The sequence below is a fragment of the Macaca mulatta genome, chromosome Y (genome assembly GCF_049350105.2).
Source record: "Macaca mulatta isolate MMU2019108-1 chromosome Y, T2T-MMU8v2.0, whole genome shotgun sequence".
In the NCBI taxonomy this organism is placed as follows: domain Eukaryota; kingdom Metazoa; phylum Chordata; class Mammalia; order Primates; family Cercopithecidae; genus Macaca; species Macaca mulatta.
The window spans coordinates 2576697-2587292 of record NC_133427.1 but is presented as its reverse complement, the minus strand read 5'-3'; the positions used below and the strand labels follow the sequence as shown (position 1 = coordinate 2587292).

The window sequence follows — 10596 nt, the reverse complement described above, 5'->3', positions numbered from 1 at the left end:
ACAACTCTATTTGATTTAGCAGAGGGGCTGTAACAAAATATAAGCTTTGGGAAGGATGAAGGAATGAAGATTGGAAGTGAAGCAACCAGGAACACTGTCCAGAACATGGAGAGTTAATTTAGTGGTCCCTATTCCCATTACAGACACACAATGTTACAAATACTGACACCGAGTTCTGATGCTGCTCCTAGAACTTTTGGGCACACTGTTTGCTCTAACTCTGATAGGCCTGCTGGCTGTCTGCATCCTCACCAGCACAACTTTGTCAAAATTCCAGACTCTGTATTCCTTATTTTCAATTCAGCCTCCAGTACAAGCACTGATTGGCAGAGCCTGGGTAGGTACCACCACTCTGATTGCAAGGGAAGCTAGTATGTTGAGGTTCTACAATGAAAGGTGACACACTCTGCCATATAACTTGAGGAATTCCTGAAATATAAGTAATATTAGATTCTGAGCAGCCAAACTAAGTGACCAATGGCCACTACTTGCCCACCCCAATGAGTGGCAAATTAGAAAAGAGCCATGATTCCAAGGGAAATAGGGATCAATGGGATATCTTATATCAGACCAAGTAGATGTAGAAATTCTTCAAGAAAAATTTTGTTAATTTCTAGCATATTGCAATAGATACTTGGATAAGATGGTGCAAGCTAGCTGGTAAAGCCAGCTCTTCCTGGTTTGCCTGGGATTTTTTAAGTGTTTTAACAGTTGAATACCCTAAAAATAAAGGTTTATAGTTGGATACCCTGACAATAAAGGTTCATAATGAGGACATACCTTCAGTCAACAGCATTATGTTACCTTGATTGTCAGTGTTGCAGGAATCAGGACACTGGAGAGACCAATGAGGGGAACAGGAGGATTTTACTTAGGTGGCCACCAGCTCAGCAGATTAATATCCCGAAGTTGAACAATGAGCAAAGACAGGGCTTGACTTTTATTCATGCAACCAAAGCAGGTTGGCTCGCCAATGGTACAAAACTTGCCAGGAGGGGAAAGCAAACTTACAGAAGCAGAACAAACACAGTTAATCAAACGGTTACAGATCTTGTAACTCAGGCATGTCTTGTGACCTTTGCTATGCTGCACAGGAGGGAAAAACAGGAACTTGCAAAATCCTTGCAAACTTGCAGAAAGAGTTACAAAAATAGTTATACAAGCAGAACAAAGAATGATGGCATCGGGAAAGAATTTCAGGCAGAGACTGAAAGTAACTTGTTTTTCTTGTCCCTGATCTTGTTAGTCCTATGGCCGTTCTTTCCCGTAGCCAGCCATGGACCTCTTACATGGCTTTCCCTTAGGCCTGCATTTGTCTTCTTAAGGACAATTCCCTTAGCTCACAGAGATCACCCTTAATTTGACCTATGATTGCAAGGGGCTGGCCGAACAAGATCTCATAGGACAAATACCCAATTTGTTTGGTGCAAGTGCACCTGATTCAGAGGAGGACCATGGGCAGGACCTGATCCCATCAGAGATGAGCTTCTTGGCAATATTTCTTTAATAGCTGCTTGAGTGTTCAGTTCATGTGCTCCACTTTTCCTGAGTTTTGCAGCTGGTAGGCTATGTGTAACTTCCATTTCCTGAATCCTCAAGGGCCTGGTTTGCAACAAGAAGGTCCTGCACCAGTTTATATTCATTAGTCCCCAGTTTCTGCACTGGTAAAAGCAAGAGTATTCTGCAGTGACCAGCATCAGGCTAAGATCCTGTGTTCTAAATGCCACTTCAAATGCCCTTGGATGCCATGTATGGCTTATCAGGGAAGTGGGTAATAACTAAACTGAACTAGTATTTCCCCTGGTTTTAGTTCTACTATCTTTGGTATCTGGCTCACAGCCAGGCTAGGGGCGTTACCTTCAGCCCACACTCTAGGAATTTTACTAGGCAACCCATACAGCTCATCTAGCCCCAGTTTTGACAACCCTTCTGCATACAGCCTCCATTCTTCTGCCTGCAGGACATCAAGATTTAACACCATTTCTTCAGGATGGTGGCAGACTTAAAGTTATGGGTCATATCATTGCCGAGTGTTCAGCCTCAGTGTCTACCATAAAGCCCCTTACTTCCACCATGACCATGGGGTCCTGGGGGCCTAAGGAGATGTAGCCTTGTTTGGCCTAGTCTTCATACCCTTCAGTCCCTGCCAGTCTGGTAAGGTCGGCATCTGGCTCCTTCTCAGTGTGATAGCCCTTTGCTGGCAGCCTTCTAGCTCCTTGACTTTCGTCCTCTCCCTCATCGCCCTCTGGACATTCATTCTTCCAGTGTCCTTTCTTCTTGCACCCTGCACACTGGTCCCTATTCAGTCCTTCCTGATTCTCAGGTCTTGGCTTGATTTAACCTTTTCCTTGTCCACACCTACATCCACATCCTCTTGTGACATTCGCCCCCTTTCCATAAGTGCTGCCACCAGCAAATTGGCCTTTTTCCTGAGTCTCTGATCAGCTGCTCTTTTTGTCTCCTCACCACAGTTAGTGTACACCTTGGTGGCCACTTCTAAAAGCTGAGTGATATTCATGCCAGTGAAACCCTCTAGCTTTTTGCAGTTTTCACCTGATGTCTCCCTGGGCTTGCCCTACAAACACCGCATTTACCATGGACTGGTTCTCAGCAGCCTTAGGATCAAACGGAGTGTAAAGCCAGAAGGCCTTACAGAGTCTCTCATAAAACTGGCTACAGCTTTCATTTGCACTCTGAAGCACCTCTGAAATCTTTCCCATATTGAATGTCTTTTTCCCTCCTTCTCTCAAATCTTGCAGGAGTGCCTCTTGGTACCTCTGCAGTTGCTGTAGTTGGGCTGCGTCATTTGGGTCCCAGTGCGGGTCTGCTTCTGGGAACTGGCCCTGTGCATATTCTAGGACATTAAGGACGCCTTCAAGTGCATTGTTTTCTAGTCAGTGGAGGGTTACCTGGGTCACCCTTCAGCATTCCTTGGTGTTGAACAGCGTCAGGACAAGCTGTTTGCAATCTGGCCAAGTTGGATTGTGTGTCTGAAAAATAGACTGTATCAGATCTGTGAGGGCCTGGGGATTCTCCATGTAGGAGGGAGTATGGTGTTTCCAGTTTAGGAGATCAGTAGTTGAAAAAGGCTAGTAAATGAAAGTTGGTTGCCCCCTCTTGGACCTGGCCCTGTTCATCATAATAGATGGGTCCCCTGGTTTCTCAAAGAGGCATCTGCAAAGCTCTGTTGCAGCCAGATTGGAGGCAGCTTGCTTGATCATCCTGACTTTCCTCCTTGACCTCCTGGGTTGAGGGCTCAGATTTCTCCCTTTGGGGTTAGCCTGGGGCATGTCACCATCTAAGTCTGGCTGCTATGGGGCCAGCCTTAGTAAAGGTGGGTAGATTGGTGCATAGGGAAGAGGGGTTTCTATTTCCTCTGGTGGTTCCTGCAAAACTGGTTTTTCTTGTGTTTTTTCCTTTCTCTCTGTAGCTGACAGTGAAGCTGAATTCTCTTTCACTTTTGGCTCAGCTCGAGCTACCTGTGTTCTGCAATAAGCTGCCAGGCAGGGCTGCAGCCACGCAGGTTGGGTTTGAATTATATTCAGCCATGAGTCAACATAAGGAAATTGACCTGATTGTCCAGGCTGTCCTCTGACTTCAGTCACCACCTTAATACACAGCCAATTTTTTTTTTTTTTTTTTTTTGAGACGGAGTCTTACGCTGTCACCCAGGCTGGAGTGCAGTGGCGCGATCTCGGCTCACTGCAAGCTCCACCTCCCGGGTTCCCGCCATTCTCCTGCCTCAGCCTCCTGAGTAGCTGGGACTACAGGCGCCCGCCACCACGCCCGGCTAATTTTTTGTATTTTTAGTAGAGACGGGGTTTCACTGTGGTCTCGATCTCCTGACCTTGTGATCCGCCCGCCTCGGCCTCCCAAAGTGCTGGGATTACAGGCTTGAGCCACCGCGCCCGGCCAATACACAGCCAATTTTTTCCCTATCTATGGTTCCTTCAGCTGGCCATCCAACATTGAAAGAAGACCACTCTATTTCACAGACAGTTCTTCAATCTCTGGGGGTCAACTTGATCCCATAATCCCCCATATAACGTTTCTTAAAGTTCTTTAACATGCATTCTAATGGGGTAGGTTTCAACAACTTCCCTCCCATTTCCTCCCAGTTATGGCACAATTCACTCACTCTTTTACTTTCACTTCGGACGGATGAGACCGTCTCCCTCGCAGGAGTATTTCAGACACTGCTTAGCTTTAATGGAAGGTTTCAGTCCCAAGCCCAGACCACCACAATCACTAAACTGTGGGGCACCTCCCTAGCATACAGTCTATGATGAGAGACCTGTGGCTCCATACACATCACTCCACACATTGATTCCTTTTGGAACCGTCTGTTCACATGCATTCACATACCTCCCCACTCCTGGTTTCCTTTTTTAACCAATTTAGTGAGCCACTCTTGCGTCCTGGGTCATTTGGGGTGTAGGTTTCTCCCGACTTTGTGAACCTCTCTTGTGTCCTAGGTCAGATTAATAGGTACACCCCAGGAAGTGATGAGGCTCGTCTTCTGTCCTTATGGGACAGGTCTTGCCTCAGGCCCAAACCTTATCATGGTCCTGTAGCACGTTGTCACTGGAATTGTCCTTAAATTCCGTTGTGCTGTCAGAGAGCAGCAGCAGGTTGTGGGAGAGCTGATCTCCCTTCTGGGTTGAAGTTCGCCGGATAGCATGCCTGGAGTCATGGGTCTCCCCTACCCCTGTCTCCTTTGCTGGGGCCCTAGACCCACAGGCAAAGGATACAGCAAACCTGCCATCTTCAATCCTGGCTGGCTCACCAAACTGTGGCTGGAATCTGGAGACCAGAGAGACCAATGAGGGGAACAGGAGGATTTTATTTAGGTGGCCACTAGCTCAGCAGATTAATATCCAGAGGCTGAGCAGTGAACAAAGACAGGGCTTGAATTTTATTCATGCAACCAAAGGGGGTTGGCTAGCCAGTGGCGCCAAACTTGTGAGGCAGGGAAAGCAAGCTTACAGAAGCAGAACAAATGCAGTTAATCAAACTGTGACAGGTGTTGGAACTCAGGCATGTCTTGTGACCTCTAGCATCCTGCACAGATGGGAAAAACAGGACCTTACAAAATCCTTGCAAACTTGCAGAAATAGTTACAAAAATTGTTACAGGAGCAGCACAAAGAATGATGGCATGGGCACAGAATTTCAGGAGGAGACTGATAAGAACTTGTTTTTCTTGTCCCTGCTTTTGGAACCCATTTCTTCAGGGCCGCTGCCTGGCCTTGCAGGTAATGTTATCATAGCTCCAGCTGGACTTTTGAGTGAGTCAGCCCGGTCAGAGAAGAAGGACTTGTTTTTCTCTTTACTTGTTTTTCTTACATTTCCTGGTTCATCAGCAAGAAACAACAAGCTATTTACCTTCACAATAGAGAAGTCCAGCAGAACCAAGATGGAAGCAGAGTGGGTGAATCTGAATCTATGGACACATTCATCTTGGAAACCCTAAGAGAGGCGAAAGGTGAGTATCTAGCTGATACTAGACAGTCATTATGACTAATTCTGACTGTTAGAGGGAGTGCAAAAGTCAGTCTCAAAGCTAACAGCCAGTACTAGGAAACAGAAACAAAGTAACAAGAAACTCTTACAGCAGCAGAGTTCTTCTAAATAATTCCATTGGATGGTATTTCTCGTCGTTAGTCTACTTAGAAAGAAAATTGGGCCTTTTAAAATTATTATTGTGATAAAGTGCTCATAACAAAATTTTCCACCATAATCATTTTTAAGTGTACAATTCAGTACTTAAATGCCTTCACATTGTTGATGTAACCTGTCTCTAGAACTTTATCTTGTAAAACAGAAACTCTATACCTATTAAAACAACTTCTCCCTATTCTCCCCTCCCCACAGTCCTGGCAACCATCACCTACTTACTGTCACCCTGAATTTGACTATTCCAAGGACTTCATATAGATGGAATCATACTGTATTTGTTCTTTTATGTCTGGCTTATTTTACTTAACACAGTGTTTTTCCTGTAAGTGCAGTTGTACCATGTCAGAATTTTATTCTATTTTAAGGCTGAATAATATTCCATTATAAGTATATTTCATATTTTGTTTCTCTATTCATCTCTTAATTGAAATGTGAATTGTTTCCACCTTTTGCAGTTGTGCATACTATTGCCATAAATATTTATGTCCAAATATCTGTGAGCCAGGCTTTCAATTATTTGGGGTATATATGTAATGTTGGAATTACAGAATCATTTTCCACATCAGTTGCACTATTTTGTATTTTCACTAGCAATTCATAATGTCCGTTTTCTCCACATTTTTCCCAACACTTACTTTCTCTTGAAAGTAAGTATTAATTTGTATGAAATGGTATCTGCTTGTAGTTTTAATTTGCATTTTCCTAATGGACAATGATGTTGAGAATCTTTTCATGTTTTTATTGATGATTTGTATATCTTCTTTGGTGAGAAATGTCCACTCAAATCCTTAACCTATTTTTAACTGGTTTTTCTTGTTGAGTTGTAGGAGTTATTTATATATTCTGGATATTAGTTTATCAGACGTATGATTGACAGATATTTTCCCTATTTGTGTGTTGCCTTTTCACTCTGTTGGTAGTGTTTTTAGGTACTCCGAGGTTTCTAATTTTGTCCAGTTTACTTAGTTTTTATTTTGCAGGGTGTGGTGGCTCACACCTGTAATCCCAGCACTTTGGGAGGCCGAGGCAGGCAGATGACCTGAGTTCGGGAGCTTGAGACTGGCATGACCAATATGGAGAAACTCAGTCTCTACTAAAAAAACAAAATTAGCTGGGCATGGTGGCGCAAGCCTATAATCCCAGCTACTCCCAGATTCTCCTGAGGCAGGAGAATCTCTTGAATCTAGGAGGCGGAGGTTGCAGTGAGCCAAGATTGCACCATGCACTCCAGCTTGGGCAACAAGAGCAAAACTCCGTTTAAAAAAAAAAAAAAGGTATTCTGAAGTATTTTATTCTTTTGGATTCTATTTTAAATGGGATTATTTTCTCAATTTCCTTTTCATATTATTCAGTGACAATATATGAAAATATGACTTTTTTGTATGTATTGAATGTAATAGTTTGTGTATTTGTATAATCTTTGTTTTCAACATAAAGGTTCATGTCATCAGCAAATTAAGATAATTTCATTAATCTTTTACAATTTGGATGTGTGGTTTTTTTTTTTCCCTTGCCTAATTGACCTGCCTTAAATTTCCAGTACACTGTTAAATAGCAGTGATTTAGATGGGCACCTCTGGCACAGTGGCACATGCTGTAATCCCAGAACTTTTGGAAGCCAAGGCAGATGGATCACTTGAGGCCAGGAGTTCAAATTCAACTTTTCCTTTTTGCAAAATTTCTGCGTACTATTTACCAATGTTCTAAAATGCAACGTATTGTATTGTAAACCTTAAAAACAAATAGAGAGACTCTTAGGTGTTTATTTGGAAAAGGAACATTACAAAGTATGCACAAGCTGTAGTAAACTAGGTGCACGTTCAGAGCAGTAAAGGAAGACAAAGGAATTTTAAAGTACTAAATGGGGAGGATTCCATAGTTGTTTTGAAATAACTATCCCTGGCTACAAAGATCAATAAAACAGATGTGTGGGTAAGTCAAAAAGAAAAGTAACAAACATAATGCCAGTCTGAGGTTGAATAGGCAGTTGCTGGGCAGATGTCTTGTGGAAATATTTTTTATAAGTTTGTGGTATGGTTGCAATCTGTGTTCCTACCCAAATCTCACACTGAATTGAAATCTTCAGTATTGAAGCAGGGGCCTGGTTGGGGGTGATTGGATCATGGGGGCAGTTGCTCACAATCCCCCTTGGGTGCTGTCATTGTGATAGTGAGCTCTCCTGAGATATGGTTGTTTAAAAGTGTATGCCACTTTCCCCTCTCTCTGGATCCTGCTCCAGCTATGTGAGACACTTGTATCTGCTTTGCCTCCTGCCATGAATGAAAGCTCCCTGCAGCCTCCCCAGAAGCACATACGCCCATGCTTCCTGTAGAGCCTGCAGAACTGTAAGTCAATCAAACCTCTTTTCTTTATAAATTACCCAGTTTCAGATATTTCTTTATAGCAGCGTGAGAACAGACTAATAGTGATACTAACAATCACTTGGTCCAGTAACCTTTAAATCCTCATACCCAGGATTCTGCATAGTAGTTTAAACAGGCTTGAAATTAGTTTAAATAAGACCACTTAAATGGGCTAAAAGTTTGTGATGCCTCTCTGCAAGGTTGTAGAGTTTTGTAGAGTCTTCTTTGCTGTCAGGCATACCAGTATGAGAACGCTGTATTCCTGGCCTTTCCTGGCTCCATTTGTTAGGATTTTCTTTTTTAACATTAGGGACTCCATTTTTATTTTTATTTTATTTTCTTTTTTTGAGAGGGTGTCTCGCTCGTCACCCAGGCTGGAGTGCAGTGGCCGGATCTCAGCTCACTGCAAGCTCCACCTCCTGGGTTCATGCCATTCTCCTGCCTCAGCCTCCCGAGTAGCTGGGACTACAGGCGCCCACCACCTCGCCCGGCTAGTTTTTTGTATTTTTTTTAGTAGAGACGGGGTTTCACTGTGTTAGCCAGGATGGTCTGAATCTCCTGACCTTGTGATCCGCCCGTCTGGGCCTCCCAAAGTGCTGGGATTATACATTTTTAATCTGACAACTTTCACAGTGTACATGTGTAATATTGTCACACAAAGTAATTTGCTTCTAAGTGTCAGATAAAAATAGGAGGTCTAAAGTTGGGGGAAATAAAGAATGTGGCTTTACCACAATATCAACCACTAACTATATGACTTTAACTGGCAGCCTCAATTTTCATATTTATAAAACAACATACTGAAAAATATTAATGTTTATACATTTTTCCCACATTATACATTTTAAAATGAATACTATCCACAAATCTAATATGCCAAAGTGATCAAAAGCCTGCTGCTAGTTAAAAAAAAAAAAAGAGTAAGAAAAAATAATAAACCAAGAAAAAAAAAAGCAACCGATATGGCTAGTGTGCACATGTAGGATTATTTTCTCCTATCATACTATAACTATCTGCGACCACCTTACTGTTTCATTGTACTGAACCCTGTTTAAACTACCTCGGCAGAATCCTGTGTGCCAGGATTTAAAGATTACTGGACCTAAAAGTACTTCATAGAAATACTTCCAACTTTCTAGTCCAATAGAGGAAAGTTTTCACTTACTGAATGGTTAACGAAAAATTAAATTCTTTGTAGTATTTTTAATTGTGGGAAACAAAAATTTAACATTTTACTAATTTCTAAGTGTACAGTTCACTAGTGTTAACTGTATTCACACTATTGTGCAGTAGATCTATAAAACTTTTCTTACTTGACAAGTTAAAAATAAATATACATATTAATGGAGTATAAAATGATGCTTTCATATATGTGCATGTTGTAGAAAAATTAAGCTTATTAACATATCCATCACCTCACATACTTACTCTTTTTTTTTTTTTTTTTTTTTTGAGACAGAGTCTCGCTCTGTCACCCAGGCTGGAGTGCAGTGGCCGGATCTCAGCTCACTGCAAGCTCCGCCTCCCGGGTTCACGCCATTCTCCTGCCTCAGCCTCCCGAGTAGCTGGGACTACAGGCACCTGCCACCTCGCTCGGCTAAGTTTTTGTATTTTTAGTAGAGACGGGGTTTCACTGTGTTAGCCAGGATGGTCTCGATCTCCTGACCTCGTGATCCGCCCGTCTCGGCCTCCCAAAGTGCTGGGATTACAGGCTTGAGCCACCGCGCCCGGCCCATACTTACTCTTTTTATGAGAACATTTAAAATCTACTTTTAGCAATTTTAAAGTATACATCATTATTAACAACAGTTATCATACTATAAAATTTATTACTTACACTTATTTCTCTTATCTAAATAAATACTTTGTGCCCTTGACCAATGTCTGCCCATTGCTTATATGCTCCTACCGCAAGCCAATTATATTCTCTGCTTTGATAGGTTCAATTTTTAATATTTGCACATATAAGTGAATATATGCAGTATGTCTTTTTGTACCTAACTTCTTTCTTTTAATATAATAGCTAGTAGGTTTATTTATGCTGTCATAAATGCCAGAAGTTCCTTTTGTTAAAGGCTTAATAGTATTTCCTTGTGTAGATATACCACATTTTCTGTACTCCTTTATTTGTTAATGGACATTTAAGTTGATTTTATATCTTAGCTATTGTGAATAATGATTGCAGTGAACATGGAAGTGCAGATAATTCTTCTACATGCTGATTTCAATTTCCTTGGATAAATACCCAGAACTGGAATTGTTAGATCATGTGTAAGGAAGGATAACCTACATCATAAAAGAAGGAAGATCTCAAATAAGAACCTACTGTTATACCTCAATAAATTAGAAAAGTAAGAACAATATAAGCCAAAAGTTAGCAGAAAGAAGAGCAGAAAGATCAGAAGAGAAATAAAGTAGGACTACAAAAACATTTTAAAAGATTAACAAAACTGAGATTTAACTTACTGAAAAATAAGAAAAATTGATAAATCTTTACACTAAGAAAAAAATTAAAGACTCAAATCAAATCAGAAACAAGAGAGGAGATATTACAG

The 10596-nt window shown here is 41.7% G+C and overlaps 1 long non-coding RNA gene across 1 annotated transcript in view; it reads left to right on the top strand.

Annotated features, from left to right (window-relative positions):
• The first annotated feature begins 5230 nt into the window (after window positions 1-5230).
• LOC114672378 (uncharacterized) overlaps window positions 5231-10596 on the top strand; it is a 36620-nt gene continuing 31254 nt past the window's right edge. The window contains exons 1-2 of the long non-coding RNA XR_013413284.1: window positions 5231-5484; window positions 7918-8023. This is a non-coding gene — a long non-coding RNA (uncharacterized LOC114672378). The remainder of the gene's footprint in view (window positions 5485-7917; window positions 8024-10596) is intronic.